The sequence below is a fragment of the Tamandua tetradactyla genome, chromosome 7 (genome assembly GCF_023851605.1).
Source record: "Tamandua tetradactyla isolate mTamTet1 chromosome 7, mTamTet1.pri, whole genome shotgun sequence".
NCBI lineage: Eukaryota > Metazoa > Chordata > Mammalia > Pilosa > Myrmecophagidae > Tamandua > Tamandua tetradactyla.
The window spans coordinates 2,443,378-2,457,737 of NC_135333.1; the positions used below are offsets into that span (position 1 = coordinate 2,443,378).

The 14,360-nt window shown below is 39.8% G+C and overlaps 1 protein-coding gene across 3 annotated transcripts in view; it reads right to left on the reverse strand.

Annotated features, from left to right (window-relative positions):
* The window catches only part of SIPA1L2 (signal induced proliferation associated 1 like 2), a 245,756-nt gene that overhangs the window by 196,513 nt on the left and 34,883 nt on the right, over positions 1–14,360 (reverse strand). The gene's annotated exons all lie outside the window — the stretch shown is intronic.

Genomic DNA, 14,360 nt, shown 5'->3' on the forward strand with positions numbered 1-14,360 from the left:
AGAAAGTAAAGCAGTACAACCATACAAAGAGAACAAAGGAGTAAAATCAATCATGGAAGAGTCATTCTCCATAACGAGATTCCCTTAATTGTAATAACCTTCAAAGGGAAAATAAAAACAACAGAGTGTTAAGAGGATTCTAAGAGCACTGATAATACTGAATATGCAAATGAAAAGGTTATAGAAACAGTGGTAAAGATACATGTTTGGTAATAATATAGTTACTGACTTACAAACACTCCATAAATGCTTGTTGAGCTGAAATAAATACTTCCCAGGCTCGAAGTAGGAAAAAAGTGATGAGCAAGAAGGAAAAGGTGGTACCTCTAATCTTTAAAAATAACAACAGTAATAAAAACAAAACTATGGAGGGAGGAGGGTTGGAATGATATTTCAAAACAAAAGGCTAATATGAAAAGACTATTTACTTAGCTTGGCTTCAGCAACTAATCCAGAAAAACCCCACATGAAAGCAAAATGTAAGCCTCCGTTCCTCCTCACAACAGTATTTGTTTTCTGTGTACCAGTGTCAGGATTTGAACAGTGGGTTTTGCTACAGTTTTTTCTACTATAATGTTGACATTTCCCCATTGACCATGTTGGTCCCGTCTGTGTTAGAATGCGCTCAGTCAAAGACACACATAAAATAGGATGTCTGCGTCTCTCATCCACATCTTCAGAAGCAGAAGTCCAACGACGTCTTTATTAATTCTTTATCAGACGTCTTCATTTTACTTAGACAAGTATATTACCTCCACAATGTCTATATGGCCAGGGATTCCTAATTGAAATTGAAGTTGAGCATGGCTTTGATCACAACACACTCTAAAAAATTTATTTCAGCTTGAGTACTCCAAGCCTACAAAAACCCCTCAGATAATTACCCAAAATCAGACAACTAAGGAGAGAAATAAAATGAGGCAAAATTTTAACTCACAAGTATCTGAACGACTTAAATTTATAAAATAAAAACCAGAACAAAACAGAGGCAGTAGCTCCATAAAAGGATAAATTAGTCCTCGCTGTCACCAAGGTAAACGTTTCTAAGGAAGAACAAGAGAAAAACATCAAAATGACAAAGTGTTCTTGTAGGCATAAAAATCGCTCTCCGCTTGAACTGCCCAAGAATATACTTTTGACTCATCATACACAGAAAACAAATAAAACACCCAGTCATGATGCAAAAACATTATGAAAACAGGAGTGAATTACAGCCTTTGTCAAGAACAGCAGTCAGTTACAAAACCAACTTTATACTGGGTCCGTCTCCCAGTTGGGGGAAAAAAAACAACTGCCAGCTTTTTAAACCCAAAACAAAAAAGTTGCAATTATTATTTTTGGAGTGTTTCTACACAGCTGGTGACATACACCTTGATGGTGATAGGAAACAAACACACAAGGGCTAGAAAAACTCAACATTATGGTAACTCAGGATAGGGTGGGGATGGGAGGGGTTATAGGTCATGTTTCAAAACTTCACTGCCTTTTCAGATTTCATCCTTAATCACCAATGCAAAATTTATCTGATTAAAAAGATATACTGGGCGGGCCGCGGTGGCTCAGCGGGCAAAGTGCTTGCCTGCTATGCCGGAGGACCTCGGTTCGATTCCCGGCCCCAGCCCATGTAACAAAAACGGAGAAACAGAATACAATAAAACAAGAAAATGTTTAAAAATGTTTCCCTTTCTTCCTTCCTTCCTTCCTTCTATCCTTCCTTCCTTCTCTCTGTCTTTCCTTTAAAAAAAAAAAAAAAAAAGATATACTGAATTTATGCACCCATTACTCTCAATCTAATTAGCCAATCTACTACATATGATTATTGAGTAATATGCCAGGCACTGGTTTAGATGCTCAGGATATGTGAGGTGACATCCCCAGGAAAAGTTCTTTAACACTCCAGTGATTCTCTTACACATCTGTACATACACCCCTAACACACCTACTTAATACAATGTCTATCACATATTTGATATGTGATCCATTACATCGAATTAATACACATCAAGTCTAATTTGTGCTTAATTCATTATTTTTTCCCCTATGTCTGAAAGCGGTAGTTCTGAAAAGCGTAGACATTAGACCCCTTGGAGGTCCCAAGGTTCTTTAGCTGGATCGGCAAGGTCAAACTATTTTCATAATAATCCTATGATGTTATTTGCTTTTTTCACCGTGTTGACACTTGTGTTAATGGTGCAAAAGCAACAATATATGAAACTGCTGGTGAATAGCACAAATCAAGGCAGTGGTACCAAATGTACTAGCAGTCATTGCATCTCATCCTTGAGGTTAAAAAAAAAAGAACAAAGCCAGTTTCACTTAAGAAAGTCCTTGACGGGCTGGGTCACAGTGGCTCAGTGGCAGAGTTCTTGCCTGCCATGCCAGAGACCAGGGTTCAATTCCTGGTGCCTGCCCATGCAAAAAAATTTTTTAAGTAAAAAGAATGTCTTTGACGAAGAAGTAACAATAACTAAATGTATTAAATCTCAACTTTTGAACACACGCCTTTTAATATTCTGTGTGATGAAATGGGATGTACACACAAAGCATTTCTGTAGCATACTAACATTTGATGACTGAGTAGAGGACCTGCGAACCGTGAGATAAATTAGCCACTTTTTTTCATAGAACACCAACTGTTACTTGAAAGCACGGTAGGCAAACTATGGTTATTCAGACTTGGGTTTCTGACAGACATTTTATGGAAAAGGAATAAAATGAACTTGTTTCCAGGAAAACAAATGACACATGAAGATTCAGACTTTTATGTGAAAATTACAATTTTTGAAAACATCTATGCCACTGTGAACTTGAGAGCTTCCTTATATTCAAAATTTTTTCTGATGACAATAGGGGTGATACAGTTTTTTGATGCTGTGCAATAAAATAAATTAATGCTTGACAGTCTCCAAATGACCAAATACATGATATTCAAAACTATGAATATCATGAGCAACATGAGTAAAAGATACATTCCATTCTAAGTGCATGGTGCGGGGCTTTAATAGTTCAGAGATACAATTTCAGAAGCTACATTTCAACTAACCTTTAAGAGGCTACCACTTGGCTAGTATTAGTGTAGTATCAGAGAACATCTACAATTATCTGAAAGAAACATCTGTGTGAAGGTGTAACCAAAATAAGGTGTAACCAAAATAACATATAAGAACATACTGAAATGGATGCTAAGATGAGAATCCAGTCATCTCTTAATAAGCCAGACGTTAAAGATATTTATAAAAATGTTAAAACATACTCCTCTACAGTTTTTTAATGCAGTTTCTCATAAAAACTTATGTTCAAATGTAATAGGTTTATTATTATTTTTAATGACTTAATAATGATTTTAAATATCTTTGTTTTTATTAATAATGATAAATATTGACAGATAAAATCCACATAAACAAATACTCTTTTGGAGCATTTAATACTTAAAAATTTTAGAAAGCCCTAAGATTGAAAACTTTGAGAACTACTATTTTAAAAAACAGGTGGCAATTCCTACAAAGAAACACAGGGGCAGATTTATGGAAAATAATTTGCAAGTAAACAAAGTATATGGGCTGAACTTTCTAAATCAGCAGGTGACAATGGAAAAAGTAAAAAGCAGTTCCTTTTTAATTCATTAAGTCAAATACGTGTTTACTGAAGTTTTACATTGGGGCCAAATGATTAAACTTCTTGAAGATTGAGGACTCCATTAACCCCCTAGAAATTTCCCAAATGACTAGTCTTGTGTGCAACTACAGTTAACAAAGTAAGTACATTTACCCAATTAGCTCACTGCATTCTTTTGTCACCATAGGCTGAGAAAATTCTCACTGAATTATTGATTTTCTGCCAATTAATTACTAAAGTAAGATTCATTTGGACCTATCCTCTGAAGAAATTGTTTCCAGTCTCATTTCTCTTTTACCCTTTAGAGTTCTCTGAGGAAAATAATTGGAAACCTAAGGATGAGATACTGAATTCTAAAATCATCCTTGACATAGCTCACAAATAACCCAAATGTCAGCATTTAAATGAGCAAAGACACGTTTTCCAATGGACTCCAGACTTTGATGCTTTCCATTTGGATCCTTCCTCAATTCGCTGAGATTCCACAATGCAGTTCTTAAAATAAACCGGAGTTTTACTAAACTCAGGACAAAGAATGACAAGCACATTCACATATACAGTCATGTTCATAAAAGCAGCATGCTTGAGGGACAGTAATTAAAAAAAATTATCATTATCTATGGTGAAGCATGAGTTTAAAAGAAGGAGGCCTTGTTCTCATTTCTGAAATAATCCATTCGCAGTTGAATGGACACTAACAAATCATCTACCCTAGGGTAAGAATTCATAAACAAGTAAGTTCATCTCTCTGTCTCAAGTGAAGTCTTCCTCTATAGGCCCCTGAATACACGCAAGCCCCATCTCCTGGTTTGGAATGTTCTCTCTCCTGTTCTCTTCTCCATCAAGATTCCCAGAGACTTCATCAAAGCACAGATTTGCCCTTCTTTATCTCCTCCCGATTCCAACACTCTCTCACTCTGGGGTTCCTACCAAGCAGGCAATTCGGTACCACTCAAGAATTTATCTCAATACCCAGAAGGACTCTTCTCAATCCTTCTAAAATGGAGGTACCACTAGTGTGAGCAGTTTGAGTCAACAAGGCTCAATTTACTTTTATTCACGCCTGAATCTGGAGGAACTTAAAAGAAAAAAAATTGAGGTCATACCCATTCATTTCTGGAAAGAGGAAGGTGTCCAGAAAAAACCACAACGGACTTGAGGTCAGATGCTAAATTCAAACCCCAGCCCTTAATCACTTGAGCTCTACCTAGTTCCTCAAAGAGGAATTAGCTTAGAGCACATTACACTGGAATTACCCCACAAAAGTTGCTACATATACTATCAGTCTCATCCCTACCTTCTTCCTGAAACACGCACCACACACACACACACACACAAATTAAGTAAAAAACAGCCCTGCAGTAAAAGAGGGTGAGTTCTTTCAATTAACAGCAGATAAAAGTAAGTCACAGTTTCACTTTGCTTTATACATGTTATCTTTGCTTTGTGTACGTTATATTAGACAATAAAAAAGTTAAAAAAGAAAAAAAAGTAAGTCACAGTATCAAACAGTAAACTCACTAATGTACTATTGGACAAATAAAAAAGACAAAAGGAAATTGGATAAAATCACCCTACAAAGACAGGACTAAACCCATCAACTTATAACAGATAATACAAACAGGAAGGACTGTGCTTTGCAAGAGTTTCTTCAATGTATTTTAAACAAAGAAAAGGCATTAAACCCTAATTGAATTAGAGGTCCAGTTAAAGGAAAGGTTGGTAAATGTTTCAAGGTGTGTGTTTTCTGGAATGCAGACAACAAAGGGGAGAGACTCAGAGTACTCATAACCTATCTTTTGCCTTGCTGGTTACCTTCCCCAGCACCTATTTAAAGGCCAATGAGAAAACATTCAAATGTATTTGAATGGAAAGACTTAATAAGACAAAAGTGAGTCACCCTGGCTGTTAGAAAAATATTTCACATGTGATTCTTTTTTTTTTTTTTACCAAAACGGAAAATAATTCAACTGTTTATATTTTAGATAGAGGGTTGCTGAAATTTTCCATATAGGTCAGAAAAGGTCTGGAATTTAGTCCTGTAACATTTGCTACTAACTAGAATTATGCAACCTGTTACTGCATGTTCTTAATGCCCTCCCACCCAAACTCAGGTCTGCTTCATCTGTGTCTTTGTGGGAATGAAGGAAGCATCCCAGGACTGGCGAGGCCTATAGCTCCACCCAGACTGGACAGGACGGCGGTTGTGCCCTGACAAGGCCCCCCCAGCCAGCAGCCTTACCCTCGGGGACACAGGGATATGGTTGCTTCTGGCTGTCTGCAGGTACAAATGGCTTCACCTTTAACCCAGTACTGCATGGCTGTCAGGTGCCTTTGCCTCTTTGTGCTGTTGTTTTCTCTTTCATTTGGCCCCATGATACACTGGCTGATAGTTTTCTCTCAGCTTTCCAGTCTCCCTCGTATGAGCCTACACCAGGACAGAGTCTAAGAAAGTAAAAGAGATGCAGTACGCCGACCTTACGAAGAAGACGGGAGAGAACGCTTCCAAATTCTCATTCCAAAACAAATCCGGAACTCACAACGAACAAGCTATTCTAGTCGACGTCAGTTATTCAATTGACGGGGTCAGGGCTACCAATCCAACTTATACTAAGAAGAATAAAAGTCATTTCTCATGTTTAATTTTCAGTTTACTAGAACATGCAAGGTCTCTCACTGAGAAAAATAGAAAAAAGACACGCAGTGGTACAGCCTAAGCTCTAAATGCCACGTGCTGGGAAGAGCCACTTCCATGGGTGGGTCCAGTGGGACTGTCCTTCCATTTCAGTGAACTGGGCGTCCTTGTGTCCTGACGTTACCCTCTAATCACTTCTGGGAAAGGGGCGACCAGAATAAGGAAAAGATGACTGAATTATCTATTCCCACTAATTTATTACTGGAAATAAACCACCAGAGAAAGAGAAGGGAAAGGAGCATGTAAAAGGTTCAATTCTTACACGCATAAACACACACACATATACTTAGGCGCTGCCAGATAGCGAGGAATATTTAGCACCGACATTTGCAGACTCTTACTGTCTGAATTAAAAAGGGAAGCTGTATAGATAGAAGTCACTGAATAATTAGCAGTGATGACAATTTTATTCTGCTAGATGCCAGATACAATTACTTTCACTCCATCTCCAGAGGTAAACACATCTAAACTGGTATAGCTGAACGGGGCCACCTGCCACTTGTTTTGTAAAAAGATTTAATTTGGGGATACAATGGTGGCCACCTAAAATGTTCACACCTAAAAACAACAAAAGTAGTCGTATTTTATTGTGAATTAAGTCTGCAAGTCTTAAATAAAAATAACTCCTGGTTTATACGTGAAGATAAAACAAAAACTCATTAACCAGTCTGTATACCCTGGTGCCACGGCATTAGAAGACTAAGAAAACAGCTGGTCAATTTCTAAGTTTTCCTTTTTAAAAAACATTTTTATTGAGATGCCATCACACACATATGCTCCAGACCTAGTTATATAATAAATAACTCACAATATCATCCCGTAATTCTATATTCATCACCATGGTCATTTTTAGAACGTCTGCATCACTTCAGAAACAGAAATAAAAAGAATAAACTCATACATCCCATCCCCCAGATCTCTCCCCTCTCACTCACCACTAATATTTCAGTCTGCCCAATTTTTGTTTTTACACCTTATGCAACCCCGTTCCATTATGGATGCAGTTTTCCTTATATTTTTTACTCATCTGTCCATACCCTGGATAAAAGGAGCATTGGAGACAAGGTTTTAAAAGTCACACGGTCACACTGTAAAATCTATCGAGTTGGTTCATCTCCAAGAATCAAGGCTAACGGAACAGAGTTGAGCAGGTTCGGATACTTCCCTCTAACCACTCCAATGCACCATAAACTAAAAAGGGATAGCTATGTAATGCATACGAATAACCTCCAGGCTGAAATCTCTCAGCCGCTGAAACTTTATTTTGTCTAATTTTTCTCTTCCCCCTTTTGGTCAAGCAGGCTTTCTCAACCCCTTGATGCCAGGTCCTGGCTCACCCTCCAAGTTCTGTCTCACATTGCCAGGGAGATTCGCCCCTGGGAGTCATGTCCCATGTGGGGGTGGGGGGACAGGGAAGTCACGCGCTGCACGGGCTCAGAGAGAGAGAGGCCGTATCTGAGGAACCAAAGCGGTTTTCTTGGGGTGACTCAGGCATAACTATAAGTAAGACTAGCCTATCCTTTGCAGGAATAAGCGTCATAGGGGTGAACCCCAAAATCGAAGGCGAGCCTACTGATTGGTTTATCTCCACTGCTTGTGAGCATATCAGGAATTCCCCAGATAGGGAAGTAATATTTTCTTTATCCCCAGGCCTCCAAATGGATTTTGCAAATACTTTTTTCATTCTCTGCCCAAATTACTCTCGGATATATCAGGACCTCACACTAACCTGTACAAACCAACAAGATCTCACGTCCTATTCAAGATTCCATGAAATCGTGGTTGTGAGGCCTGGCCCGGCAGCCTCTGGCTGGAAGGCCCCCATCTGAACTAAACCCGTGCACCTCCGGGCACACAGCTGTGCCAACTCAGCCAGTCAGGACCTGCCCTGACAAACAAAGGACCCCACTGCACACGGCCCGTAGCTATGCCCCCTGCACACCGCCCGTAGTTATGCCCCCTGCACACGGCTCATAGCTATGCCCCCTGCACACAGCCCGTAGCTATGCCCCCTGCACACAGCCCGTAGCTATGCCCCCTGCACACGGCCCATAGCTATGCCCCCTGCACACAGCCCGTAGTTATGCCCCCTGCACACCGCCCGTAGTTATGCCCCCTGCACACGGCTCATAGCTATGCCCCCTGCACACAGCCCGTAGCTATGCCCCCGGCCCTAAAGCGTGCGAAACCCCTACCCTACCACAGGAGGCCCCGTGCGCATCGTCAGCACCCCCACTAGCTAGCCTCTATCTAGCCCCATGGCTCCTAGGGGTGGGGCGCGACTTCCTCAGCCTGCATCCTGAGCACCCGCACCCGGGAACCTCGCCCCAAGACAATAAAACTTTAAACTCGGACTCAGTTTCTCTGATTTCTCAGTCGGCCACCGTTAAAAACCTGACATTGGTGTTCAAACAAACTGGCAATACAAGTTACATTAGATAATGTGCAACCCAAAATATAAATTTTGCATCAAATAAACATCTCTCCCATTGGTCTCCTGCAGAAGTTGAAGTGTGAAAATATGGGCCGTATCATCCTCTACCAATGATCCTTTCTGATTTACCTTAGTCCTGTCCAGATCAGCTTCACACATATTTCCAGTCAAAGTCTGATCACTTTTTCAACTTTTTAAACAGTTGCTGTATGGGGTAATGCTGAGTTTCCTAGCTTCAGAGCTCTACCTCTGAGTCTCAGGTGTCACCTAAATTACCTGAAGTTTCAGGGAATGAGAAGGTTATACACAAATAGCTTAATATCTCAAAATTAATTGGTATTGCCTTGGGTCGGTGTTCTGGTTTGCTAGCTGCCGGAACGTAACACACCAAAGACGGATTGGCTTTTAATAAAAGGGGATTTATTTTGTTGGTTCTTCAGAGGAAAGGCAGCTAACTTTCCACTGAGGCTCTTTCTTACATGGAAGGCACAGGATGGTCTCTGCTGGCCTTCTCTCCAGGCCTCTGGGTTCCAACAACTTTCCCCGGGGTGATTCCTTTCTGCATCTCCAAGGGCCTGGGCTGAGCTGCGAGTGCTGAGATGAGGAATGCTGAGCTTCTTAGCTTTGCTACATTGCGTTCTCTCATTTAAGCACCAGCCAATTAAGTCAAACATCACTCATTGCAGCAGAAACACCTCCTAGCCGACTGCAGATGTAATCAGCAACAGATGAGGTTCACGTACCATTGGCTCATGTCCACAGCAACAAAACTAGGTGCTTTCACCTGGCCAAGCTGACAACTGAATCTAGCTAGCACAGGTCTACAAATCAATTTGGGTAGAACTGACAACTTAACTATATTTAGTTTTCCAATCCATGAACACAGTATGCCCGTCCATTTATTTAGGTCTTCCATGATTTCTTTTAACAATTTCATACAGTCTTCTCTGAATAGGTCTTTTATATCTTTAAATTTATTCCTAAATATTTGACTCTTTGGGTTGGTATTGTAAATGGAATTTTTTCTTGATTTCCTCCTCAGATTAATGAGCAATCTTGTACATAGAAACACTACTGATTTGGGGTGTTAATCTAGTACCTTGCCACTTTGCTGTATTTGTGTCCGCTCGAATATCCTGAATTCGTTGTTTCAACTCCTGTATTTCATTTGAAATGTTGGTTTGTTCCCCTAACTGGCCATATCCTGTATGACCCATTATTTTTTTTTTGCTGGCATCTAGATATTTGAGTTTCTTAATTACTTTATCCTGGAGGTTGTTTCCACTTTTTCACCTAGGGTTTTCTTACTGGATAGCTTTCTTCTGCATCTGTTCTTTGGCATGCAGGACAACTTTTATTCTAGTCCTCTAGCATAGGTTCTGTTTAACCGATCAGGATTTTTCAGTTCTTGTTTTTGTTTCTTGCCCTGCCTATATGGAGCCTTTTTTTTTTATTTGAGGAGGGTCTCCTTAGACATGACTGACCCCAGTCAGATTTTCCCAGGCTGGATGGGCCCACATCTCAGGAGGAGAGAGTGTCAGTTTCAAGTTTCCTTGAGGGCGAGACTGAGCAGGATGTCAGACTTTCTTATGAAGCCTCTAGATCCTGTGCTTTTCCTATCCTGCCCAGCACATGGCACTTGTCTGCCCACAGCTTCCTACCAAAGCAATGTGGTGCCCTTAATTTCAGCAGCCTCTCCCTGCCAGGGGCTTGGTTGAAATAGAGGCTGAGGTAGTAGGAGGGTTTTGATTGTTTCTGTTTTCCAGCCCTGGGGCCCGAATTCCCTGAAGGGGGGCCTCTACTTGAGCTCAGCCCTGCCTCCTTTTCTAGGGGAAGAATGCCCTAAAGGAATAATCCACCTGACTGTTTATTTTGTCTCTGAGACATGCCTTAATTCAGCCTCTGCCCAGAGCAGTGCTGGAGTCTAAGAGTTCTGGCAGTTCTATCTAATGAGCTGATAAAGAGTTGTTTTTTTTTTTAAAAAAAAGCTTTTTATAGACTGGCCCCAGCTCCCCAGGTAAACCAAACAAGAGCTGGAGTTTTTGTACCTGGCTCTATGTGTCCCCAGACTCTATGTGCCCCCTTTACTTGGGGTCCAACCCCTTTCCAGCATTTAGCTGTCCAACTATTAAAAAAAAATCTGTTTTTATTTTGTTGTTATTGTTGTTTTACCATCAGCCCCAGCCCTCTCTGCTGAAGCAAGTACTCCTGGCTTCTTTAGTGCTTATTCTAGATTTATCTGTGCTGGGGGCCTGTTTTCGGTAGTCAAAATGTGTTAATTCCGCAACTGGAGCTTGGTTGAACTAACTCTTCACTACTAACAAAGTCTGTTTTCTTTCCCCTCGGGGAACCAGCCTGCGTGCCTGTGGGGGAGGGACGCTGGCCTCCACAGCTTGGGGCACTTACAGTTCTGGGTGGGGTCTCAGCCATTCCACTCATTCCAGACTGGTGGACGCTGTGTGTCCGGTCACTGGTGTGTCCCCGCAGTTGTTCTGGTACAGTTCCTGGCTGTATTTACTGCTCTGGAGGACAAACTAAACTCTACACCTCATTATGCTACCACCTTAACCTGCCCCCAACCATAAGTTTTCCATAATCAAAAAACTGTTTTTTAGAACCATGCCTTCCTCTCTTGAAAGGATCCTTAAAAAGCAACAGGACTAATTTCTTAATATAAAATAAAAATGAGCAATAATGTTTTAAACTTCAGTTCATCCTCAAATGTTCACAAAAACAAAACTGAAGTTTCCTTCTCTCCTTAAATCCTACATTCCATACTTTTCTGTTGTATGAACAGAAAAATGGAAAAAGTAAGGGAGAAAATCAGTTCCCTGTAATTCTTGACTTTAGGAGATTATCAGTTTAACAGCAGCCCAATCCTAGGTCTGGACATAGCCAGGCAAATCCAGATTACTTAGGAATTCAGACATTGGCTCAGATACACATCCTTTCAAGGATGGAGTGAGTTGTTAATTTCATTTACACATTTATAATAATCACAAAAACACTTTTCAGAAAAACAAGGAGACATTTTCCTCTAAAAGTTCTAAGTCAAATAGCCTACTTTTGCACAAAGATGTCTTTAAAATTTAAAGAGTTATCTGAAATCCCAGAATGATTTGAACAGTGAATATAAAAGTACTTGCAAAGTCCCCTTGAGGGAATGGTGAGAAAGGGGGAAAATTTAACTTCCCCATGTGGAGAATTCCTGATATTCTCACAAGCAGTGGGGACAACCAAAGCAATAGGCAGAGCTCTCAATCTTGGGGTTTGTTCATATGCAAAGGATAGGCTAAGACCACTTAAAATTAGGCCAAATAGGAGTCACCCCCAGAGAACCTCTTTTGTTGTACAGATATGGCCTCCCTCTCTCAGCCAACACAGCAGGCAAACTCACTGCCCTTCCCCTCTCTATGTGGGACATGACTCCCAGGGGTGTGGACCTTCCTGGCAACACGGGACAGAAATCCTAGAATGAGCTGGGACTCAGCATCAAGGTATTGAGAAAACCTTCTCGACTGAAAGGGGGAAGAGAGAAATGAGACAAAATAAAGTGTCAATGGCTGAGAAATTTCAGAGTCGAGAGGTTATCCTGGAGGTTATGCTTATGCATTATATAGATATCACCTTTTTAGTTAAGGTATATTGGAGAAGCTGGAGGGAAGTGCCTGAAAATGTAGAGCTGTGTTCCAGTAGCCATGCTTCTTGAAGATGATTGTATAATGATATAGCTTTTGCAATGTGACTGTGTGATTGTGAAAACCTTGTGTCTGATCCTCCTTTTATCTATGGTATGGACAGATGAGGAAAACATGGGAATTAAAAATAAATAAATAATAGTGGGAATAAATGTTAAAATAAATCTAGTAGACTGAAATGCTAGTGATCAATGAAAGGGAGTGGTAAGGGGATAGAAAAAAATAGGGGAAACAAAGGCTAAAATATATTGGGTAGATGAAAATACTAGAAGTCATTAAGAGGTGGGGTAAGGAGTATATGGTATGTATGAGTTTTTTTCTTTTTTCTTTTTACTTTGTTTTCTGAATTCACGCAAATGTTCTAAGAAATGATCATGGTGATGAATATACAACTATGTGATGATATTGTGAGTTACTGATTTATACCAAGAATGGAATGATCATATGATAAGAATGTTCATGTTTATGTTATGTTTTAAAAAAAATTAAAAATCAAAAGAAAAAAAGAGTTATCTGGTCAAGCTCCTAAAAAACAATTGGCCAAGAAATGTTCAATCTGCTTAATGGAAGTAGATTGCTGCGTCCTTGTGTGTCCAGGGACAGAGGCAGAAGAGAACAGAGCCCACAGGCCATGCACTCAAACTGTGCCTGTGCCACTAATATGAACTCCATTTTACTAGATATTCCTTAACATGTACAGAACATTAGTTAGGCATATTCCTTTTAAGACCTGACCTAGAGATTACATTACATAAAAAACAGAATATGAAAGTCTGAAATAAATCATAGAAAAATGCACTGCCTATAGGGTGCTTTATAAAAAATGTTTTAGTATGGTTTCACCTAAATGACTAGAGAGAAACGAAACTATGTATGAAACATTACTAAGCATCTTGGAAGTTAGCAGAGTGGCAAGAATGTTCCAAAAAGTTATCAAAATTAAATGTAAAGTTACAAATTATCAGCAATACATACATACAACAAATTAAAGATATCTGATAAAATAAAATTAATATAAAATAAGACCTGAATGTCAAATAAGTAAGATTCACAGAGCTGGGATAGATCTTTAGAAAAGTCACTTTTCAGTGAATGGTCGGACCACCCTCACCTAAGGGGTATTTTCTTCTCTGGCACACACATCAAGGACAGAGACCTTTGGGCAGGCATAATCTATTTGGTCTGAACAGTCAATGCTGCCCACACAAGGCCCCTTCAAACCCCTAAGAGCAAGCTCTGTTAGGTTGCTTTCCTGACCTCTGGGCCCATGAGATCAGAGCTCTGACCCTTGATAATAATGTCTGGTCTCCTGTTTACCACAAATCTGATCCCAGTCTCCCATTAATTCTCAAATCCTACAGCAGCTGGATCTCCTGGCAAGAATGGACTTACTTGTAATGCATGTCTCTTAGTAACTCCATGTAACTGATAACTTAAAAAGTAAATATTACCCTCTCCAGAACATCAACTAGTTCCACCTCCCTATCTCATATTATTGACAGCCCCTTTCAACACGAAAAAGTTAGAATGGGCACAGCCCAAATACCCCTTAAGAGTGGGAGAAAGTTCAAAGGTGATGGCGGAGTCACAAAGAAAAGGTAGGGTTGTACAAACACGCATGATTGCTGAATCATTGTATTGATATTTCTTTTAATCTCCAGTATCTTAGAGCAGTTAGAAGTAAAAATCTAAATTTCTTTTAGATTTTCTACAATTGTGGAATTGTAACCCATACCGAACTCTGAAATCTATTCTACCACTAACTGTTGCCATGTGCTTTGAAATTTATTGTTTTGTATATATGCTATTTTTCACAAAAAGTTGATTGTGATAATAAATCCACAGCTATATGATGATATTGTGAACCACTGATTGTTCAATGTTACATGGTATGTGAATATATAATATATAGCAGTAA